Here is a 6,549-nt window from a genome sequence, read left to right as displayed (position 1 = left end):
CAACGTGTACATCAAAGGCCGTAAGAAGGTGGTCTGGACATTTTCAGGAATGCTACTATTTGTAATTTGGAATCATGTCCCTGAAGTCAACACCTCGAGCAAATATATGAGGGTGGAGAAGAAGGGAAAAAACACAGTTTTATATTTGCTTCAGATAACGTGCAAATACTATTACAATAGACGATCAATAAATAACACTATTTTCCTAAAGAAACTCTTGTATTTATATAGATATTCCCGACCACATTTATGCTTATTTTATCTACGGATATGTTTGCCAGATAAGTTTTTTACAAACAGTTTCTATACCTGTCGTCGACAATTGGTGAAATTATTATAGAAGTTTCTGCAATACATTGCTCAAATCGTTGGCGATCAGTGGCTGCTTGCAGCTCACGTATTCCATCTTGTGCATCTCTTTATACTGTATAATCCCAGTCGTTTAACGTTCTAAGTACTTCTTTAGAGAAATTAACCCTCTATAGCTTAATCTCTGGCAACGGCCTTGCCGCAGTGGATACACCGGTTCCCGTGAGAACACCGAAGTTAAGCGCTGTCGGGCGTGGCCGGAACTTGGATGGGTGGCCATCCAGGGCGCCATGCACTGTTGCCATTTTTCGGGGTGCACTCAGCCTCGTGAGGAGTTACTCGAGCGAATAGTAGCGGCTTCGGACAAGAATACTATCTTACGACCGGGGGAGCTGTGTGCTGACCCCACGCCCCTCCTATCCGCATCCTCCTCTGAGGATGCCACGGCGGTTGGACGGTCCCGGTAGGCCAATGTAGTAGTGCTGAGCGTGTACCTATACGCTGGGACCTATTTCAAAGCGTTATGGGTTGTGAGAGAGGCATAGCGGACTGCGACTTGAAACCCTTATCAGTACCTGCTGCATGTTTGAGCTCCTAAGTACTCTGCAGGGCACTACCTCTGCCTCATTCTCTCTCTGATCACTGCCTAAGACTGACACCGAAAAATGGTACATTCAGGTGGTGATTGTGATGTTGATTTGTGCAATATGTGGTCATGTATGTCAGTCAGTAATGATGATGACACCACACGGTTGATATTGTTTGTCAATAATGGTGTAACGCCATACATCTGGAACGATTACAAACATAAAATCAGCATTTTACGCTCTCTCTGTCTCCCTCTCTCTCTCTCTCTCTCACTCGGGTGGTCCATTAATCGTGACCGGGCCTAATACTTCACGAAATAAGCATCAAACGAAGAAACTACGAAGAACGAAACTCGTCTAGCTTGAAGGGGGAAACCAGATGACGCTATGGTTGGCCCGCTAGATGGCTCTACCTTAGGTCAAACGGATATCAACTGCGTCTTTTTAAATAGGGACCCCCATTTTTATTACATACTGGTGTAATACGTAAAGAAATATGAATGTTTTAGTTGGACCACTTTTTTCGCTTTGTGGTAGATGGCGTTGTAATAGTCACAAACATATGGCTCACAATTTTAGACGAACAGTTGGTAAGAGGTAGGTTTTTTAACTTAAAATACAGAACGTAGGTACGTTTGAACATTTTATTTCGGTTGTTCCAATGTGATACATGCACCTTTGTGAACTTATCGTTTCTGAGAACGCATGCTGTTACAGCGTGATTACCTGCAAATACCACATCAATGCAATAAATGCTCAAAATGATGTCCGTCAACCTCAATGCATTTGGTAATAAGTGTAACGACATTCCTCTCAACAGCGAGTAGTTCGCCTTCTGAAATGTTCGCACATGCATTGACAATGCGTTGATGCATGTTGTCAGGCGTTGAGGGATCGCGATGGCAAATATCCTTCAACTTTCCCCACAGAATGAAATCCGGGGACGTCAGATCCGGTGAACGTGCGGGCCATGGTATGGTGCTTCGACGACCAATCCACCATTCATGAAATATGCTATTCAATACCCCTTTCGATCGCACGCGAGCTAAGTGCCGAAAATCCATCATGTTGGTAGTACATCGCCATTCTGTCATGCAATGAAACATCTTGTAGTAACATCGGTAGAACATTACGCAAGAAGTCAGCATACATTGCACCATTTATATTGCCTCGATAAAATGGGGGTCAATTATTCTTCCTCCCGTTATGCTGCACCATACATTAACCCGCCAAGGTCGCTGATGTTCCACTTGTCGCAGCCATCGTGAATTTTACGTTGCCAAATAGAGCATATTACGCCGGGTTACGTTACAGCTGTTGGTGAATGACGCTTCGTCGCAAAATAGAACGCCTGCAAAAAGTATGTCATCGTCCCGTAATTTCTCTTGTGCCCAGTGGCAGGACTGTACACGACGTTCAAAGTCGTTGCCATGCAATTCCTGGTGCATAGAAATATGGTACGAGTGCAATCGATGTTGATGTAGCATTCTCAACACCGATGTTTTTGAGATTCCCGATTCTCGCGCAATTTGTCTGCTACTGATGTGCGGATTAGCCTCGACAGCAGCTAAAACACCTACTTGGGCATCACATTTGTTGCAGGTCGTGGTTGACGTTGGACATGTGGCTGAACACTTCGTGTTTCCTTAAATAACGTAACTATCCGGCGAACGGTCCGGACACTTGGATGATGTCGTCCAGGATACCGGGCAGCATACATAGCACACGCCCGTCGGAAATTTTGATCACAATAGCCATACATCAACACGATATCGACCTTTCCCGCAATTGGTAAACGGTCCATTATAACTCGGGTAATGTATCACGAAGCAAATACCGTCCGCACTGGCGGGATGTTACGTGATACCACGCACTTACACGTTTGTGACTATTACAGCGCCATCTATCACAAAGCGAAAAAAATGGTCCAACTAAATCATTCATATTTCTTTACGTACTACAAGAATATGTAATAAAAAATGGGGGTTCCTGTTTAAATAAACGCAGTTGATATCCGTTTGACCTATGGCATCGCCATCTAGCGGGCCAACCGTATCGCCATCTGGTTTCCCTCTTCAAGCTAGACGAGTTTCGTTCTTTGTAGTTTCGTTTGAGGCTTATTTCGTGAGATATTGGGCCCGGTCACAATCAATGGAACACCCTATATATATATATATATATATATATATATATATATATATATATATATATATATATATATACTCCTGGAAATGGAAAAAAGAACACATTGACACCGGTGTGTCAGACCCACCATACTTGCTCCGGACACTGCGAGAGGGCTGTACAAGCAATGATCACACGCACGGCACAGCGGACACATCAGGAACCGCGGTGTTGGCCGTCGAATGGCGCTAGCTGCGCAGCGTTTGTGCACCGCCGCCGTCAGTGTCAGCCAGTTTGCCGTGGCATACGGAGCTCCATTGCAGTCTTTAACACTGGTAGCATGCCGCGACAGCGTGGACGTGAACCGTATGTGCAGTTGACGGACTTTGAGCGAGGGCGTATAGTTGGCATGCGGGAAGCCGGGTGGACGTACCGCCGAATTGCTCAACACGTGGGGCGTGAGGTCTCCACAGTACATCGATGTTGTCGCCAGTGGTCGGCGGAAGTTGCACGTGCCCGTCGACCTGGGACCGGACCGCAGCGACGCACGGATGCACGCCAAGACCGTAGGATCCTCCGCAGTGCCGTAGGGGACCGCACCGCCACTTCCCAGCAAATTAGGGACACTGTTGCTCCTGGGGTATCGGCGAGGACCATTCGCAACCGTCTCCATGAAGCTGGGCTACGGTCCCGCACACCGTTAGGCCGTCTTCCGCTCACGCCCCAACATCGTGCAGCCCGCCTCCAGTGGTGTCGCGACAGGCGTGAATGGAGGGACGAATGGAGACGTGTCGTCTTCAGCGATGAGAGTCGCTTCTGCCTTGGTGCCAATGATGGTCGTATGCGTGTTTGGCGCCGTGCAGGTGAGCGCCACAATCAGGACTGCATACGACCGAGGCACACAGGGCCAACACCCGGCATCATGGTGTGGGGAGCGATCTCCTACACTGGCCGTACACCACTGGTGATCGTCGAGGGGACACCGAATAGTCACGGTACATCCAAACCGTCATCGAACCCATCGTTCTACCATTCCTAGACCGACAAGGGAACTTGCTGTTCCAACAGGACAATGCACGTCCGCATGTATCCCGTGCCACCCAACGTGCTCTAGAAGGTGTAAGTCAACTACCCTGGCCAGCAAGATCTCCGGATCTGTCCCCCATTGAGCATGTTTGGGACTGGATGAAGCGTCGTCTCACGCGGTCTGCACGTCCAGCACGAACGCTGGTCCAACTGAGGCGCCAGGTGGAAATGGCATGGCAAGCCGTTCCACAGGACTACATCCAGCATCTCTACGATCGTCTCCATGGGAGAATAGCAGCCTGCATTGCTGCGAAAGGTGGGTATACACTGTACTAGTGCCGACATTGTGCATGCTCTGTTGCCTGTGTCTATGTGCCTGTGGTTCTGTCAGTGTGATCATGTGATGTATCTGACCCCAGGAATGTGTCAATAAAGTTTCCCCTTCCTGGGACAATGAATTCACGGTGTTCTTATTTCAATTTCCAGGAGTGTATATATAATGCTCTTGCACTGCTGTCGTATCTCAGCTCTATGGCTTTAGATGACTACACCTACGGAATGCAGATACATGAGTATTAGTAGTAATTCATTCATTATTCTAAAACAATTTTGTTGTTGTTGTGTTACTCCTGAGATGTCCTTGCTTTGTAGATGATAATACTGGAGTTCCAGCACCTGCACCACCACCACCGCCACCACCAGCCTTCGGTGGTTCAAATGGTTCAAATGTCTCTGAGCACTATGGGAGTTAACTTCTGAGGTCATCAGTCCCCTAGAACTTAGAAATACTTAAACCTAACTAACCTAAGGACATTACACACGTCCATGCCCGAGGCAGGATTCGAACTAACGACCGAAGCGGTCGCGCGGTTCCAGACTGTAGCGCCCAGAACCGCTCGGCCACTCCGTCCGGCAGCCGTCGGTGGAGTCGCGCCATTGCTGTCATTTGGCACTGATAGGATTTTGTTTTCTTTGCAAGAATATACCGCCATTTGACTGTACGTTTCCTGTGTGCAATCTAGATAACAGATTTCACGCTATTATCGAATGCAATGCTAAAAGGAAAAGAAGCAAATGGTAGGGCATAAGATAAAAATTTTAGATGTAAGCCAATATACAATTACCAGAGATGCACTTACATCTTTGAGCATTGGCGTCATTTTGTTGTGTACAGTCCAAGATGAGAAATATACAGTTCAACATAATTGATTAACATGATACGAATGGTGCAAAATTAATGTCTCATTGGAATGCAGTATATTATCGTAGAAGTACATTATATCTGGGGAAGTAAGCCCAATGCAAGTAAACACAAGACTACCACATCCCTGTAAGATGTAACCATGAAAGTGATGTCAAAGAATGTAGATTCTAGTAGATCTGACACAATAAAATGTAGAATTATCTCAGATATAAGTTTACTTGTTTTATGTGTCACATAATGTATGTGATTGTCTCTGGAAGTGGCATTGTGAATCATCATCTTAGTAGTTACGTGTAAACATCTTTAATGATATGAAATTAACATTCATTATTTTGCGTGAAGAAGCCGTAGTCTGCAAGGAACAGACGAAATAAAATACAGACGCAATGAGTAAGCGTCAGTAATAACATAAGAAACTACTAAATACAACAATAGGTGCCAGCCGGTGTAGCCGTGCGGTCTGGGCGCTTCAGTCTGGAACCGCGTGACCGCTCCGGTCGCTGGTCCGAATCCTGCCTCGGGCATGGATGTGTGTGATGTCCTTAGGTTAGTTAGGTTTAAGTAGTTCTAAGTTCTAGGGGACTGATGACCACAGAAGTTAAGTCCCATAGTGCTCAGAGCCATTTGAACCATTTTTGAACAACAATAGGAGCGGGTTTGCAGGAGGGGAAGCAACAAAAGAAACATGACTGAATATTTGATTGAGTATTGAAGGTGGGTAGCGCAGGAGGGGGTGAGGCAGTGGGGGAGATGTAGTAGTCAATAAACTACAACAGACAGAGTGGTAAAATGAGAAACTTGATTTTTTTTTTTATATTACAAAACAGTCCCGACCGCATAAATATGTTTGTGTAATTTAGTGGTGATCGGTTTCGACCACTGTTCTGGTCATCATCAGACCACTTACTCCACGGGTGTCTGCTGAAGCTGGCAAGGAGGAAGCGCCACTCTAGGAGTTGAGAACTTTCGAGGGGGGGGGGGGGGGGGGGGAGCAAGAAACCATCATAGACTCCCTCCTCCCTCTCTAACTCTAGGAGTTGAGAACTTTCGAGGGGGGGAGCAAGAAACCATCACAGACAACCTCCCCCCCCACCCACCCACCCACACCTCACACCAGATCGGACCATCTCCTTGGTGGTTGCAGTCACTCACACCTTAAATGAGAGTCTCTGGGTCTCTGGTAGAAGAAGTATATTGATTTAAATACTGAAATGATAACAACGAGATTTTCGGGAAAGCTTCAGAAAATGTGAGAGAACATCGTGATGTGCATTTATTTTAGGACTGGAATTCACGTCA

At 46.5% G+C, this 6,549-nt stretch overlaps 1 pseudogene; it reads left to right on the top strand.

Moving 5' to 3' along the window:
* The first annotated feature begins 495 nt into the window (after window positions 1-495).
* Window positions 496-613, top strand: LOC124620585 (annotated as a pseudogene).
* The last annotated feature ends 5,936 nt before the right edge of the window (window positions 614-6,549 follow it).

Source organism: Schistocerca americana, chromosome 6 (assembly GCF_021461395.2).
Source record: "Schistocerca americana isolate TAMUIC-IGC-003095 chromosome 6, iqSchAmer2.1, whole genome shotgun sequence".
NCBI lineage: Eukaryota > Metazoa > Arthropoda > Insecta > Orthoptera > Acrididae > Schistocerca > Schistocerca americana.
Note: the sequence above shows the minus strand (reverse complement) of the source record. Positions and strands in the feature narration are given on the sequence as shown.